The 18711-nt window shown below is 36.8% G+C and overlaps 1 protein-coding gene and 1 pseudogene across 1 annotated transcript in view; both read right to left on the reverse strand.

The window, feature by feature from the left end:
- Positions 1 to 18711, reverse strand: part of C6 (complement C6) — a 94272-nt gene that overhangs the window by 70437 nt on the left and 5124 nt on the right. The gene's annotated exons all lie outside the window — the stretch shown is intronic.
- On the reverse strand, positions 11059 to 12580 carry LOC121486328 (annotated as a pseudogene).

Raw genomic sequence — 18711 nt, forward strand, 5'->3', positions numbered from 1 at the left:
AAATGCTCTATATCTGTATAATGCAAAAAGTTGCTAGTGAGCTTAAATGTGTAGACTGACCAGCGGAAAAGGCCTTTCTTACAAAGGAACAGAAGGGTGTATAAGGAAATTAGAGCCAGGACATGGAAAGTTAAAATGGACCAATTATAATTTTTCCACACTAGAATATGTATTCTGTTAAAAATCTTCATTCCTCTCTTAATGATGATAGATTCACAGCCAAATGGTATTTTCTGCCAAGAAAATAACCCCAAACATAAGATAATGAACAGTGCAAGCTGCTATCTGAAGGCTTTTTCATACGCTAAGTATCCACATGCCAACTTATCATTATAGGAAAAATACTATAATTTCTCATTAGAACCAAGGCTAATGACCCCATCTATTTCCCTGGCCCTTTAGAGTGTACTTTGTCAGTCAATGTGTAAGTAGATAAAGTAAAATTACAAATTGAATTATTTCACTCAGAGAATTAGAGAACAAAACTCTCAAATGGAGGATATAGAGGTTTACTTCGGACCTCAGGCTACCATGCTCTTTCTGTCTTTTCTTTTACTACTAAAATTATTTCAGGGATAGTCTAAATTGACTATATTTGATTTCTTAACAGCTATTCTTCATTAACTTAATTCTTTGGTATCAGAGTTACAAACACAACAGCCTACATAACTATTCTCTCAATGACCACCAGGAACCTCCTGATTGCCAAACTGAAGGACCACCTTTCAATCTGCTTATTGGCTTCTGGGATATCTTACAATACATATTTTTCTCAGGAAACTCCTCTCTTTCTTCCTATTATTCTCTTCTTGCTCCTATCTGGAATTCTATCCTCAGGTCCTTCTTTCATCTACTTCCATGGTAGTAGTCTACTTTACCTTTCTGCCTATTGCTTCCTAGCCCACTTATTTCTGTACAGCCGACGCTTGACCAACATGGGAATTAGGAGTGTGGATCTCCCATGCGGTCAAAAATCCATGTATAATTTTTGAGTCCCTAGAAAGAACTACTAACAGCTTACTGTTGATTAGAAGCCTTACTGATAACACAGTCAATTAACACATATTTTGTATGTTATATGTATTGTATACTGTTTTCTTACAATAAAGTAAGCTAGAGAAAAAATATTATTAACAAAATCATAAGGAAGAGAAAATACATTTACAGTACTGTACTGTAAAAAATTCACATATAATGGACCCAAGAAGTTCAAACTCATGCTGTTCAAGGTCAACTATATTCAAATGTTCACTAATAGTATCCAAATAGAACACCACATCACAGCGACAGCATTCTTTCTTCCCCACTTTCTATAATCTACTAGCTGCTAAATCCTATAGCTGTACTCTCTGAAGTGTCTCTTGTCTATGCACTTTCATCTTTTCTACTTCTTCCGCATGTCTTTAGCTATAGCTCCACTTCCAGCCCCGACGAACTCACAACTAGAAGATTCCTTCAGTGGCTTAAGTGGTGCTATAATTCCTCCTAAACTACCCTTTCAGATTAGTCAGTCTACAGCTCACCTCTCAGTGGCACAGCTCTACTCAAAACATCAATGCTGCTCTTTTCTGAAGATCACCAAATTAGGGACAGAGTCCTAATGCCTAATATTTGAAACCCTGAACAATTTGATCCCATATTATCCCTTTAGACTTATTTTCTCTCCTTCTTTTTGCATACTTCATCATCCAACCAAATTGGACAATTTGCTCAAAATGGCCTCTCCTGACATTGTCCTTTCTTGAAACTTTTTCTTCCCCAATTTTGTATTCTGAAGTATTAGTGTATTATGTGTCTGTTCTTCAAGGTCCATTCCAAATGTATTTCCTTTCTAAACCTTTCTGTATTTCATAAACACTTTCACTCTTATGATCAGAAACTACATGATTCCTCTATCCTTTAAGCTTACATAACTTTTTAAATCTTTTGTATGGAAGGTATTATTGCAGGTATAGTGATTATTTGTTTGCTGTATTATCACCTACTCTCTCTTACTCTGTATGATATATTCAAATTTCCTTAGTAACAGGGCCTGGATAATATATTCATCTTATAATTGACTAAATAGAATTTAAACAAATGTTGATTGAATTGAGTTATCTACACACAATGAATTTGCAAGAAAATTGTTGATTTTTACATATGCTTTTACATATATGCCCTTAGCTAGAATTCTACTATGCAGGTTTTCATTGATTTGGTGTAAGAGGCAACAATCTTTCCTATAGCAGAGGGCTTCAAAAATTGTTTTTACTTGCATAGTTACTGACTCGTTGAGCAATTCATAATGATGATATTAAATTGAATAAACCCTTTGGCAATTCTTTGGAATGCAAAGAAAATCAACTATTTAGACTCTTAATCTAAAACTGTTTTGATATAGATAGGAATAGAAATAAAGTTTGAGATAAAACAAGTCAAACCTCTGCAAGTTTCTGTGCCTTTTGGGGTCATAGAAAAATCTGGATTAGGTTTTAATTCAGGGCTTTCTGGGAAAAGGCAAGCAAAAAGGTAACTGAGGTCAAAGGAGTCTTACTCAAACTCTTGAATCAGCTACTCCATGACCTACAGTTGTTCCATGCATCTTGAACCCTATTACCCAGTTTTCTATTGTAATCTGTTCTGGATGCCAAAATAAAAATGCCATGGACTGAGTAGTTTATCAACAACAGAGATTGTGTCTTCATAGTTCTGGAGGCTGGGAAGTCCAAATTCAGGATGCTGGCAGATGGACAGTCTGGTGAGGGCCACTCCTTGGTTCATAGATGGCTGTAGTCATGTTATAACTTCACATGGCAGAAGGGGCAAGAAAGCTCTCCAAGATCTCTTTTATCTTTTAAGACACTAATCCCACTCATCAGGCTCCACTCTTACAACCTAATCACCACCCAAATCCCCGCCTCCAAATACCATCACACTGGGATTAGGTTTCAATGTATGAATTTTGGGGGATGTAAACATTTAGTCTAAAGCTCCACTATGATGAAAGTAACAATTTAATATTTGGGTAACATTTTATGGCTTGCAAAGCACTTATCAAAGTGCCATAAAAGCAATAATATCTATTCACCCATTCTGATCAATACATAAATATTCACTGAGCACTTGTTACACACCAGACATTATGTTGAGACTTAAAGAGAAAAAGATGAATACATTTGGTTAATTTTTCAAGAACTTTAGTTAAAATATAATAATAGTTGGATGGGAAAAAATGAATATGAGAAGTACTGAAAATTATAAGAAATTTATCACAGAAATCATAACCTCTCTTGTGTATGCGGCCATTCAATCTCTTTTCTTTAGCTCACATTTATTATAGTTTCCACCATTATCATTACTTAAAGCCTTTTGTTCACTCATTCAGCAAAACTTTACTGTAAAGCACTGTTCGAAGCACTGGACAGTGAATGAGACAGGGAAAAAAATCCTGCCTTCATGGACTTTATAACTTATTGGGTAGAAGAGAGAGAAAACAAACTAAATGAGCAAATTTCTTTAGTATTTATTAAGATATTGTATCCTTCTAAAAACGCAGGTCATTCTCTCTGCCTCTTTTCTCCTGCCCCTCTGTTTTTTTAGAGGAAACCTACCCAGTCTTGTCTCAGAAAAGCTAATCCTCCGGGACCTGCTTCAAGTCTCATGATTCTGCCTCTTGAGCAAGGCTGGTAGGCCAGGATGGGGCATGAGTCAGTTCAACTTTATGTGCCCAGGTGAGGGGTGGGAACTCCAGTGAGACATAACATGAACCTTACTTCCACCAAATGCTAGGAGAAGCAGAGAACACCTCTTTGCAGAGGGGAAGAAGAAGAATGGAGTGGGGACTTGAAAAAAATGTGCCCAGGGAGTATAAATGTCCTTCGTGAGGCTCAGTTACACTTCCTTCCCTTGAATTCCACAAAATACACCTGTTCCCTTTCCTAGCACCTCGCAGTCATTTTTTTACCCTCTGCTTCTAAGAGTTTGCCTTTTTCTTTGTACTCCACATATAAGTGATAACATGCAGTATTTGTTTTTATCTGGCTTATTTCACTTAACATAATGCCATCAAGTTTCATCTACATTGTCACAAATGACAGGATTTCCTTCTTTCTCATCGCTGAATAATATTTCATCACACACACACACACACACACACACACACACACACACACCTTCTTTATTCAATTATCTGTTGGTGGACACAGGTTGTTTCCATATGTTCACTATTGTGAGTAATGCTGCAAAGAACATGGGTGTAGAAATACCTCTTCAAGATTCTGTTCTCGTTTCCTTTAGATTTATATAACCAACCAGTAGTGGAACTGCTGGATCATAGAGTAGTTCTATTTTTAATTTTTTGAGGACTATCCATACTGTTCTCCCCCGTGGCTGCACCAGTTTGCATTCCCACCAACAGTGCACAAGGTTCCCTTTTCCCACATCTTTGTCAACACTTATCATCTCTTGCTTTTTTGATAATCGCCATTCTGACAGGTGCGAGGTAATATCTTGTTGCGGTTTTGATTTGCATTTCCCTGATGCTGAGTGATGCTGAGCACCTTTTCGTGTGTCTGTTGATCGTTTGTACAGCCCTCGTTTTTATGCAGGTAAAGTATCATTAATAAAGGAGAATCTAAGTCTCTGGGTACATTAGCAATTAGACAAGTTAATTCAACAAACAAATGGTAAAGGGGAATTCGAGGTCTTCTGCTCTCTAGGGGAATTTATTTCACTTTGTTTTTTACTAGCTTTCAGTACTCCCATGGCCACCCAAAACCATTCTGTTATGCTTCTTTTGCTTCAATAGACTTACTAATGTTTTGAGTGTAATCAGAAAAAAAAGTCTTTCTATAACCCAGATCTAAAGAAAGAGCAAGAATGTAATAAGCATTCTTGGCAGTTTAAATTTAATATTTAGGTAAAGGATTCTCTTTATTTTATTAAGGTAATCTATTTATGTTGTTTAAAAAAACAGAACTCAAAGTTTTAAGGCAGCAAAACAATGCCACTACTTTACCCTTTCCTGCTTCCTCATCTTCCTCCAGGACCAGTCACTTTCAAATTAGAGCTGGTTTGTTTTTCTTTTCTTTTCTTCTCTTTTTTGTTTTTTATCTTTGTATTTCTTAGGATTTGTGCCCATACAACTCCATTTATCTTAATCCCATGTCTCTTTTTTTATAGCTTTCAAGTATACTCCTGAATACACTGTTAGAATTTTTGCTGTAAATTATGCATTCACAAGAGGGATAACATTGCCCTCAAGAGGATGAAAATTGATTGTTAGTGGGGGTGGTTAAAAATTCTTAGATACTACAATAGTCTGTGGTCCTGTGGAGCTTAATCCTACCCAATAGAACCTTATTCCTTAGAATGTAACTCCTCTTATTGGGTTTCTTGGGAATCACAGAAACAGCATTGATATGGAGTTTATGGAAGTTACCCAGAATGTATACAAGATTAGCACTAAAATCTACGGTGAGCAAGTGACTTCTTTTCTTTGATTATTTGCTCTTTCTGGAGGGAAATTGCAAGAGGAGGCATAATCATGAGATGTTGTTTATGTGTGATCCTCAGTGTTTTTATGTGTGACATAGGCTTTAGAATGAAATAAAAATAGTTTATACTTTTTATTCAATTCAATAAGTTATTCAGTCTATTATATCAAGTGCTGAAAAGAAAGAAATGTTGACAATATCCAAATGAACACCTAGCAGTTATTTAAAAGTTATTTTCTCATGTCAAGCAAAAAGTAAAAGTTGAGTTCACTAAAAATAGTTTTTAAGCAATTTAATTTTTAAATTACAGCTAACTCTTAAACAACATAGGTTTGAACTACATGAGTCTACTTACATGCAAATTTTTTTGATAAGTACAGTACAGAACTATAAATATATTTTCTCTTCCTTATGATTTTCTTAATAACATTTCTCTAGTTTACTTTATTGTAAGATTACAATATATAATATATATAACATACAAAATATCTGTTAATCAAATGTTTATATTATTGCTAAGGTTTCTGGTCAATGGTAGGCTCTTGTAGTTAATCTTACAGGAATCAAAAGCTATACGTGGATTTTTCACTGTGCAGGAGGCCAACACTCTTAACCCTTGCATTGTTCAACAGTCAATGTAAATTACTTTTAAAAAAATCTAATGGGTTCAAAACCTCTTATTGCTGTATATTATATATGTTGTTAATTTGCATACTAATTTCATACATTAAAATTTATAGAACTAAATAAGTTACATTAAAATTTACTGTGCAATAATCACACAATAATGAAGTTACATGACAATAACTTTTTAACATTTTAACTTTTAAAATTGTAGTCATTCTGAAGCCTGTGTTGAGCAAAAAGAATGAACTTTATGTTTTTTCTTTTTATGTGTAAAGCACAGATATGCATATTACATATAAGCAAGCATACAATATATCATCATGGGCATTAAAATTTATTGCAGAAGATGAGCGATTAGAAAAAAAGTCGGAAAGTTTCTTAGGGACTGATAATGAAAAAAAGGTTGTGAAACTGATTTAAATTATCATATGTGTTTCAGAGCAATTAAAAGGGAAAATAATGGCTTTTTAATGTATATCCACAATTTTTAAATTTTTTATTATTATTTATTTATTTATTTATTTATTTTTAAGATTTTATTTATTTATTCATGAGAGACACAGAGAGAGAGAGAGGCAGAGGGAGAAGCAGGCTCCATGCAGGGAGCCTGATGTGGGACTTGATCCTGGGTCTCCAGGATCACGCCCTGGGCTTGAAGGCAGGCACTAAGCTGCTGAGCCACCCAGGGATCCCATTACCCACAATTTTTTAAAAGATTTTATTTATCTAATTGAGAGAGAGAGAGATAATGAGTGGTGAGGAGGAGCAGAGAGAGAGAGAGAGAGAGAGAGAGAGAGAGAGAGAAGCAAAGCAGACTCCCCTTTGAGCAGGGAGCCAGATGGAGGTCTTGATCCCAGGACCACCTGAGCCACCCAGGTGCCCCTGTATATCCATAATTTTATCATTTTTCGATCTTCGATCTGTGTCTAAGAGTTGATTTTCCAGGCCTAGTGTCTCCTGCTGGAAAAGATGGGGAGGTGGTTGCCTGTCTTGAGCAAGTTAACCTGATGCCTCTAAGTCCTTTGCCTCCCAGGGGTTCTGCAGGTTAAAAAGTGACTCCTCTTTAGTTTTCACCTCATGTGCCTTTAAGCATATAGTTTGTTCCAAATCAGACACTATTCCTCCATCTGCTTTCTCTTTCCAAAAGTTATTGAAATATTATGTCTACTGAAGTCTCTGTTCTTGTCCTTTTGGATTTACATCTTATTTCCTTCCTCTTACAATAGGAGCTTGATGAAATAAGTTTATATGGCCAATTACTATGTTCAGTAGAAATTCATGTAGCCTCCTACATGGGAATAAATATAATCTTTTAACCATATTCATCTAACCAGATACCTTCCCCCATTTTCCGCCCCCATCTTAAAAAATTTTAACATGCATAAATCCTTTTGAATTTCTTCTATAAATTAAGCTTCCCAATCTCTTTGATACCAGCTATAAAGAATACAATTCATGAGACTGTGAGGGAAAGATTTGTATTCAGCTTGAAGCTGAACTTGCCTGGGGTACTATTATGATAAATGAATGCTTTGGTTTTATGGTTTCTCCTATAGCTGACATTTAGGGATTAGCAGATATTGTTACCTACTGGGCATTGGGGAGATATATGTCAAAAGAGGCAGGAAAACAAAGAGGGTAGCAGAGAATTAGTTACAAAACTATGATAATTTCATTATTCTGTGAGGACTAGATGGTTGAATGAAACTGTGCTTGAATAAAAAGTGCTTTTTCTGCTCTTCTTTCCAGTGATGCTGGAAGAAATCCCGGGGAGGCAACAACTAGAAAATAGTCTGGGTGGATGAGCAATCCCCAGTGCAGGATCACCAAACGGAACCTTCAAGATGGTATGCAGATAGCTCTACCCTTCAGGAAAATAGATCTCAAAATACCTTTTATTGACACCATGAAATATGCCTAATTGACCTTTTGAGTGACTGCATCGGCCCTATCTTTTCTTTTTTCTTTCTTTTTTTTAATATATTTTTTTAAATTTTATTTATTTTTCATGATAGTCACAGAGAGAGCGAGAGAGAGGCAGAGACACAGGCAGAGGGAGAAGCAGGCTCCATATAGGGAGCCTGACGTGGGATTCGATCCCAGGTCTCCAGGATCGCGCCCTGGGCCAAAGGCAGGCACTAAACCACTGCACCACCCAGGGATCCCCCTATCTTTTCTAATAGGAGAAGCGAAGCAGTCTATTTTGATAAAACCAGTGTCGTCTGAGGCTTAGAAGTGTGAAAGAGAACAAAGATAAGTCCCATTATATGAATTTCAGCTTATCCAGTCTACTTTTTTTAAAAAAACAATTCATTGAAGCATGATTTTTTTAAAGATTTTATTTATTTATTCATGACACACACACACACACACACACACACACACACACACACACACATAGAGGCAGAGACACAGGCAGAGGGAGAAGCAGGTTCCATGCAGGGAGCCTGACGTGGGACTCGATCCAGGGTCTCCAGGATCAGGCCCTGGGCTGAAGGCAGCGCTAAACCACTGAGCCACCCGGGCTGCCCTGAAGCATGATTAGCATACACAAAGTTGCATGTATTTAATGCTTACAACTTGACAAATTCAGAAGTAAGTATGCACCTGTGAAATTATCACCCCAATCTATGCCATAAACATACCCATCACCTCCAAAAGTTTCCTCCCAGACTCATTATTATTTTGTGCACCTGATAGTAACACTTAATAGAAGTTCTACCCTCTTAGCAAAATTTTAAGATAACACAGTATTGTTCACTAAGGCATTATGCTATAGAGTGGACTGCTAAGATTTATTCATCTTGTATAACTGAAACCTTGTACCCTTTGTCATCCACTATCCCTTTCCCTCAGTCCCTGGCAACTACCATTCTACTCTTCGCTTCTATGAGTTTCTATGGAGTCTACTGTTGATCCAATACAGTTACCAAATTTAGAAAAGTTAGTAATTGGTAGAGTGTTTTGATTTCATATACAGTTTATATTATTCACATTTCAATATTATTGTTCCAATATTATTTTTTATTGCTTTTTTTCCTCTCCAGTACTGAATCCAGCCCAGGATCACATGTTTCATTTAGTCATCACTGTCTCCCTTGATACAAGAACAGGTTTCTAAATTTTTGTTGTCATTAGTGGCATTGACAATTTTGAAGAATAAAGGGCAGCTACTTTTAGAATATTCATCACTTTGGGTTTGTCTGACAGTATCACATCTGGAGATAACAGTTGGTTTTTAAATCTCAAATCACCATGCATTTTCAGAATAAGTGCATTCTGGAAATACCTGCATTTGGTTTGCTGGTATGTATTTAGGATTTTTGTCTTTATGTTCGTGAGAAAGATTAGCTTGTAATTTTTCTTTCTTGAAATATATTTGTCAAATTTTAGTGCTAAGCTTCACTTGGCCATATTGAACAAGTGGTCTGCTCATTTTCTATATTGGGGAAGAGTTTGTTTAAGATTGATATTCTTTTTGGGGCATCTGGGTGGCCCAGTGAGTTAAGTGTCTGCCTTTGGCTTGGGTTGTGATCCCAGGGTTCTGGGATCCAGCAAGTCCAGCAATGGGTTTCCTGCTCAGCAGGGAGTCTGCTACTACCTCTCCTTCTTCCTCTGTCTCTCCCTCTGGCTTGTGCTCTCTCTTTCTCTCTCAAATAAATAAATAAAATCTTGTTTTAAAAAAAGGGTTGATGTTATTTTTAAATATTTATGAGTAAGTCCAATATAGATCTGAGTTTTTTGAGAAATAAATGTTTTAATAAAATATACAATCAATTTAATAGAAATAGGACTTTACAGGTTATCTGTTTTTTTAAATTGTGTCATTTTTGCTAAGTTTTTTTTTTTCCTAGGAATTTGTCTATTTCTTTTTTCTTCTTTTTTTGGCATAGTTGTTCAAAATATATTTGTATTTTTAGATTCTATAGCCTCTTTAGTGATGTCTTTTTAAATTATTCCTGATACTAAAATTTTTATTACTAATAATTATTCTGTGTCTTTAAGGTTTCTCAATTTTATTAGTTATTTCAAAACTCTAATTTTTGGCCTATTGATTTTTCTCGTTAGCATATTTATTTTCTGTTTTATTAATTTCTACTCTATCATTTTCTTTTCATTTAGTTTGGGTTTTATTTTAAAAAATATTTAATAAACATATCTTTTGCCTTCAGCCTTTCCCCCCTTAACACATGTATTTTAAGGTTTTTAAATTTCCCTTTTGGGACGCCTGGGTGGCTCAGTGGTTGAGCGTCTGCCTTTGGCTCAGTGCATGATCCTAGAGTCCTGGGATTGAGTACCGTGTCGGGCTCCCTGCATGGAGCCTGCTTCTCCTCTCTCTGCCTGTGTCTCTGCCTTTCTCTCTGTGTCTCTCTTGAATAAATAAATAAAATCTTTAAAAAAAATTTCCCTTTGAGCACTGATTTTGCTTTATTCTATAAGATTAATATGTTGCATTTCTTATTCAAACTAAAATATTTTCTGATTTCTATTTTTATTATGTCTTTGATCCATAATCTAGAAGTTTATTATTTCCAAATATTTTATTATTTTTTCCTATTAAAATTTATTTTCTTTTTATGCTCAGAAACAAAGAAATGGCCTCTGAGTCTCATGAAGGAAAAGGGAGGAAGAGTGTGTGTGTGGGGGGCTGTTGGCATGAGGTTTAATGTGGTAGTTCTTTCTCCTTACTTGCCCTACAGTCACTCCTCTTTTAAGCATCCCCCTCCAAAAGTTATAGACTTGAACACAGCTTGCCACCCACTGGGGGGTTAGGGAGGCACAGTTGGAGTCAAAAAAGCAATGCCTACATTCAAGAAGAGATGGATTCAGTGCATGTGTGGGAGTGCCTGGTGAGGGAAGGAGGTGGCTGAGGAAGCTGCTTAGAGGAGGGAGGGCAGAGAGGCTGGGATCCTTCTTCTCCCAGCATTGCCCACCCCTTTTTTGCAGCCCCCTTCTAGCAGAACTGATCCTTGTTGTCCTCATCCTTCATCCCCTACAGTGCCAGCTGGGCAAAGTCCTTAAACATGGTATCATCATCTGATATAGCTGGTGGTATAGCTGGTGTCCCCAGGGGCATCTGTTTCAGGAGTAGCAATCTGGGGCCCGAGGAAGGTGATGTGGTGGTGGGACTTGGGGTGCATAAGAACAAAAGGCAGCTCCATGGAGATATTCCTATCATGAGACACTGCCAATTTCACCTTGACCCTGTAGAACACCAGGATTCCCAGCACCTCCTTGCTGGCACCTTCCTTCACAATGGTGCTAGAAGCTAAGTTGGTGTCTTTGTGCTTGAGTGTCCCATCCAGGGCAAGACCATGCTTCTCCTGGTTGTCACTGAGCAGCAGAGTGATGATGTACACCTTCAGAATGTGGAATTGGGTGACACCTGGTCATTTTGTTTGATCTGAGCCACAGGCCAATTGTACTGGACGGTGCTTAGGAGGCAGATGTTGGCATACTATCTCACAGAGACTTTGATCTTCTTGACTGTTTTGGTGGAGATGTTGGTGACATGGACGTTGACACTGAGGGGCTCCCCATGGTAATATAGCTCCCTGCCCAGGGAAGTCTCAAGGTGCAGGACAGGTCACACATGAAGTGGTGGGTAGTTTCTGCTGGAGGCTGGGGCCCAGTTTCTCTGGGGCAAATTGTACCTTTCAGATCACCAGACACACAGAGCTCCTTTTGTGGTTTTTCTCTTCTAGTGATTTGGCAGAGAAGGGTCAAACCTCAAAGTCTGCTCCATAGGCCTTTCCTGGGTCTGCTGGGTCTGGCTGCAGTGTGACAGGCCAGGGCCAATTCTGAAGTATTATATCCAGGTCCTGCAGCCATAGCAGATGGTGCAGGTGAGGGTCACAAACACTTTGTGATCCTTTAAGTGGTCATGGTCCACAAGCACCACACCATCCACAGGGTTCACTTTGTCTAGATGGTCTACAAAGACCTGGTTGCCCAAGTACGCCTCAAGCTTGAAGTTAGAGTGCAACTTCTTGAAGACCCTGGTGTCTGGTTTCCCTCCATGGGTGTGCACACCCGATGCCCACTGGGTTGGTGGCTAGCTTGCAACCTCCCAGCCTGCTGCCAAGTCCCTTCTCCTCCCTATGCCACTGAGCATGTGCACCCTCCGCTTCCAGCTATTGTGGAATAATTATACATAGCTAAATTCCCCTGCTGCTTGGGATTATATTTATATATCTCCATGCCTCCAAACCACTGAGACTTGCATTATGGCTCAATATATGATCATTTACCAACATACGGCAAATGCTTTGCATACACTCAAAAAATGTGTCTGAAGTTTTTTAGTCTTTTATCTACTTTAATTAGGCCAAACGTATTAATAGTATCCCTCAAATCTTCTACACCTTTACTGATTTTTAGTTGCTTGTTTCTATCAGTTACAGTTAAGAAATGCATTAAAATCTTCCTGAACAGCATTACCCACCCATCCCTTGAGCTCTGGCTATCTTCAACATCCTCCTAGCCTTTGTCCCCCCACCCCCCCACCCCCCAGCACTGTGAAGTAGCAAAAAAGCTCTGATCTGCTGCTCTTTGTTAGGACTCTGGCCCATAGTGCTCATATATCAGCAAATTTTTAAAAGAAAAAGTGGCAGAGAATTTCTCTTACTATAGTGGATTTTCCTTTTCTCAGGCTCCTTTGTTGCTAAACTATTTCTTGCCTTTATTATTCTTTTTAATTTCAGCATTGAGAGTTGCCTTTCTAGGAAGTTTGGTTTGATAGAAAGTACTCTGCCAGAGAGAGAATCAAAGTCACACATGCACCGTTTCTGATTAGTAAAGTAACACTCATGTTTTATAGAAATTGGGAAAGTCAGAAAAGTAAAGAGAAAAATTAAAAACCTTCCAGCATCTTCACCTAGCTAATTCCTAGTCATCTTTCTGTTTTCTGCCTCAATTAACTTCTTCAGAGTCTAATCAACCTTTATTTATATTAAATTAGATGCTATTCAGAGCACCTTGGTTTTTTTCTTTACACTTTTTTCATGATGTGTTATTATAGATTTGTTTTTGTATTTATTTGATTAGCATTTGTCCCTTTCACTAGATTATTAGTTCTAGTGTGGCATGGACCATGTCTGCTTTTCTCTGTAAACATAGTATCTATTATTGCCTATTTGATATTTATCAAATGTACTTTTTGACCAGTATTTCTTTTTCACATGCATATATGTGTATATTTTCAATTAATATTCTATTATGCATATAATCTTTATATGTATTTTTCCATTTTATGTATTTTAAAAATTCATTTGACAATATATCATAACTATTTCTCCATATGAAGATTATAATAGCTCAGTCACCAATTATTTGACCTTGGGAATGTCAGTTAACATTTTTAGGGCTCAGTTTCCTCATCTGTAAAATAAAGAAATGATAATTGCTCTAACTACTCCTTCATAGAATTGTCAAAAGTAAATAACCCCACAGATCTGCAATGAAATTATGGCATAGAAGATATTAACATGAAATAGTTAAACAATGAGGGATTAAATTGTTGCTACCATTGTTGCTCGATCCATTGTCTACAAAAAGACCACTGGAACCATATGTGATATGACAGATCCATGTTCACCTCAGATCTCTAAGGAAGATGTAATGCTTTCTATTGACCACATAGATGGAGAAGCTCCTCACGTGTGGAATGTTTGCATCATGGCAGAGGGACGAGTGTCATAGAGCAATTAGGTAAGAAAACAACATAGAACTAAAACAAGATTCAGCTATTTCTATTACAGAAAAGTAGGCAATTAGCTTTTTGTAGAGCACTTTATAAGGAACCAAACATCTGTATGAATGTAATAAACACTCAGTTGCTTCTAAGTAAGTGCATGAGCAAAAAGAAATAATTGCAGTTATTAATAAGGGATGAGAAGGGGAAAGAAAAGCTCTCCTATCTTAGAAGATTTGAAAGAAAATCACTGTGAGGGACGTCTGGGTGGCTCAGCGGTTGGGCGTCTGCCTTCAGCCCGGGGCGTGATCGTGATTCCTGGGATCAAGTCCCACGTCAGGCTCCCTGCATGGAGCCTGCTTCTCCCTCTGCCTGTGTCCCTGCCTCTCTTTCTGTGTCTCTCATGAATAAATAAATAAAATCTTAAAATAAAAGAGAAAAGAAAAGAAAAGAAAAAAAGAAAAGAAAATCACTGTGAGACAAACCCAGAGAAGACCAGATCATTTTTTCTAGCTATGCTGGGTTATCAACAAGTGATGTGAGAACCTTATCAATGTGTTTTTCTTTTCTTTTTTTTTAATGTGCTTTTCCAGTTTAAGTCTTTCATTAAGTTTATTTCTTTTTCTTTTGGTTATCATACATATACGGCAGCATTATCGCTACTAAATATTACTTCAATCATTACCACAAATATTTCTGTTTTCTCAATAAATTGAGATTAAATTAAAACCTTCAAGAATTGCTACATGTGACATCTGGATGTGTAAGTTCTGCTTAACCATTAGAGTCAAGGTTTTCATAGAGTTTGCAAAACTAGGTGAAGAGTATCACCTATGTAATGCTCTATCTCAAGAATGACCCTTTCTGGGTAAATTTTACATTATTATTTTGAAGAATAAAGGTAAAAAACACTATACAATTGCAAGATATCAATATAGAAACACTCTAGAGTAACTAGATTCCTTGTCTCGATAATAGAAATTCCACTTTCCCTTAATGTTCCTGAGGAGTGGGTTGGGGGAGAGGGGGATTCTAGCATTTTCCCAGAGTGAAACTTTGTTATTCTAAGTTTCCTTTGTTTGGAAAATGTTGCAATACTCTGCAATTAGAATCATTTCATCAGAAAATGTGGCAATAAATATATTTCCCAAATGCTTGTTCTTTTAAATTCTATCTGGCAAAGTGGCCATTTAATCAACAGAGTGAGAAGATAGAGATTTAGTCTAGAGCTTAATTGGACTAGGACTGAGTGTAGAAGCGAGAAGAAGCTGAAAGATTCATTAGCTTATGGTTTCTCCAATTTTATAAATGATTATTAGTGACTAAGGAAGCAATCTTCTACATCCTCCATACCATTTGTGGAAAAAGAAGCACAGAAAATCCTCTGCTTTGACATTGCTGTGCTTAAGGTGTTTCCATTTGTTAAAGATGCCAACTGAATACAATTACTCTTGTTCATTAATTACTAGTTAAATCAGCTTTATTACCATGAGAAACCTGGAAAGTTATGAGAAATCAAGAATGCTAAGATAGTAAAATATGGAAGTACATTTGCAATCGTGAATTATTAGAACTCAAGATAGACAATTTATTACTACTTGTTGCTATAAGTCCTCACTAATGGAACTGTATTAATTTGGAATTTGGGATGATTTGAAGTCTTGGCTTAGATCTGTCCTTTTATTCATTACAAAGACGGGGTTTAGAAAGCAAGTTAGCAGTTAAGCAATAAGGATCATATATATATTTAAAATCCAGGCTCTCCACTGCCCTTCTTTATTAATAAATAATAAATACCATTAGTATATCTTTTGACCCAGTAAAAGAGGAAGATGCAAAATTAAGTCTTGTCACACATGAAGAAGTAATAATATAACCCTTAGACCACTGTAAAGAAGAGAAGAACAGATGAAAACTTTAAGGAAGTGATAGGCAAGAGACGCTCATCAGCAGTGTGCTGGTATATGTATAACAATTGTAGCATTTGTCAATTTCTGTTGTGTAAATACTTACATTATGGACAATTTCAAGCTGCCAATCTGATATTATTGAGTGCAGAGTTAGAAAGAGAGAATAGACATAATAACTTCAAGGGCATAGTTATTAGCGAAATCTTTTTTTAGTAAAATGTTAATAAAATTAGTAAAAATGTATTACAATTTAGGATGTAATGATTTGAAATATTTATTGCCTTTGTTTTTAATTAACTTAAATTAAAGTCCATATAATTTAATTTTAAATAAAGTCTATGTTTAACAGCTAGCTGGCAACAATTCTGAACTTTTATGAGCTGGTATAAATAAGCTGGCTCTAGGCCACCATTAAATTTTGGTACCACTCTCTCCCAGAGTTAAAACCTAGGTGATAGAAAAACATATCCAGATAAGTCATGGGGAACCCAAAAATATTAGGCCTTGAACTCTGATACAATGGACACAGACTGAAAAGATTACAAAGCTTGCAGAAAAGTCCTGGATTCAGAATGGTGTCACAAACAATGCGGCGGTTGAACAAGAAAGCAGCAATGGTGGCAGAAGTAAATGGACTGGGGATAATTTTACTAATTGTGGGAAGCCTATTTGTAGTATCCACAACTCTTATGTGCCTTGAGAGAGCAACAAGAAAATATTGAGAAAACTGATGAAACCAAAAATGTCTTGATTAGATACTATGACAAGGAACACACGTTTTATAGTGGGTGTCCACATAAGCCTTAAAAGGCTAAAGGAAAGACTAGATCAAAATTAATACCAGTGTTAGATGCTGAGCACATCAGTAGGACAAAGCCCTTCACAGTGGCAGCCAGCACAGTGTGACAGTCTGTGGATTAGAGGCCCTACTTCACCACCTTTTTGAATATTTGGATGAATCTTGAAACACGGAAGGTAGAATAGAAATCCTATGACAGAGTAAAAGACAATATTGATAGAGAACTTAAATTTTGAGCTAATTGAATGTTTTCCTTGATCAGTAATACTAATTTTCAAGTTTAAGATATTTTTCTTCAATCACTGAGTTAGGGGCAGAAAGGCAAGAAGAACTCACAGAAAACAATGTTACATTTTTGAGGTACATCTGAGTTCTAGTAGGTAAATATAAACTTACACTTGTAAGGAGAATGTTTCCTTAAGAAATAAAAAAAAATCTACAATCTTTTTATTTTTTTATGATCTGTTATTTAAAAGAATAATTTGTAAATTGTGTGTCATTCCCAAATACATTTCTAGCTAAGATTTTACATTTTCTTTCTCATGTTGCAAAAGCCTTCAGAAATCCCATGCTTATTCTTTCAGTCACCTCCAGAACTGTGTATCTAAATCTGAGCTTCTAGTTCTCCTGACTTCTAGCCTTGATGTCACCATTTATTTCTTCCTTTCTGCAGACCCATATGCCCTAGTCAGTCAACAGGCCCTTTCAATGCTGCCTTCATAGGCTTCCTTACATCTCTTTATTCCTTCTGTCTTATTTTTTCTTTAAAGATTTTATTTATTTATTTATTCATGAGAGACATAGGCAGAGGGAGAAGCAGGCCTCCCTGCAGGGAGCCCGATGTGGGCCTTGATCCTAGGACTCCAGGATCGTGACCTGAGCTGAAGGCAGATGCTCAATCACTGAGCCACTCAGGTGCCCTTGATTCCTCTTGTCTTAACTAGAATCCAGGCTCCTTTCACCTCATGTTTAAGTAACTGTGGTAGTCTCCTAGCTGATCTCCCTACTTTCAGCCTCTGTTCTTCCTTCATCCTTCTAAAAATAATGTTGGTTTTATTTCCTAGTAACCTTTGTTTAGTGTCCACACTCTGCTCTTAATCCACAGTGGCTCTCTATGTCGAGTCTAAATGCTCAGCTTGGCAGTCACACTCTTCCATCAGCCAGCTGGTTTCTAATAGAGCATTGTAATTCTTTCCTACTATAAACTGTTTTTACAGCAAGCAACTTGCTTGCTGTTCTACTCTCCAACTCCCCACTTGTCTGCTCACTTCTCTATCCTTTCCTGCCCTTGTCCTAAAATCCCTTCAACCCACTCATGAAAAGCCTGTATTCTCTCAGCCAAAGCCTATGTCCTCCCCTAAACTGTCTTGACCTCTCCGTCTCACAGGCACAAGTTCCAGCTCAGAATATCTGTAATTGTTACAATCTGTGTCATATAAGATATCATTGATTAGACATTTTCTTGGCCTGTTCATGATGTCTCACATATCAAACTAAAGCACTTAAAAACAAAGTTTAGATCTTCTCCTTTTATATTCTTGATAATATTTAGTGTAATCTTGGGTATAAATTTTAAAAATTATTGGAAAAGCTTTTATTTATTTATATCCATTAAGGAAATCTTATTGCCTTGGCTTATTGCAATATACATTTGGGGAATCAAATTTTATCCCTTTAAGGATACTTCAGTAATCGACAGTGGCCTTTTTCGATCCAATCTAAACTGAAATGTTTACATGCAAATGACAATTTTCAAAAATAGAATCTACATGCATGTGCTATGGATTAGTATGATTCTGTTTTAGTCAATATGCTCGATTTTATCATAGGAAAACAAAATGACTGACCCATCACCAACCTATCAATTATTCCTTCAGTTATTTTGCAATGTAGAATTGGGTATCAACTAGTTCATTCATTCATTTATTCAGCAAATGTAAATCAGACACCTGTTTTGTGTCAAAAATGAGTCCAGGACCTAGGTTTGTGGCAAAGTACATATGATCTCTTTTTTCAAAAGCTTAGAGACTTTCAAAAAGATGAACAATAATGAAAAACAAGTTAAAATACTATGGAGGAGTGAAGCAGTATGGGCAGAAGAGCAAGCTCTGGAGTTGGGCTACTTGAGTTGACACCGGGCTGGCTCCCAGCCTTCTACCTGCTGGATATTGGCAGTTTCTTAACTTTATCAGCCTCACTTTCGTC

The sequence above is a fragment of the Vulpes lagopus genome, chromosome 3 (assembly GCF_018345385.1).
Source record: "Vulpes lagopus strain Blue_001 chromosome 3, ASM1834538v1, whole genome shotgun sequence".
NCBI lineage: Eukaryota > Metazoa > Chordata > Mammalia > Carnivora > Canidae > Vulpes > Vulpes lagopus.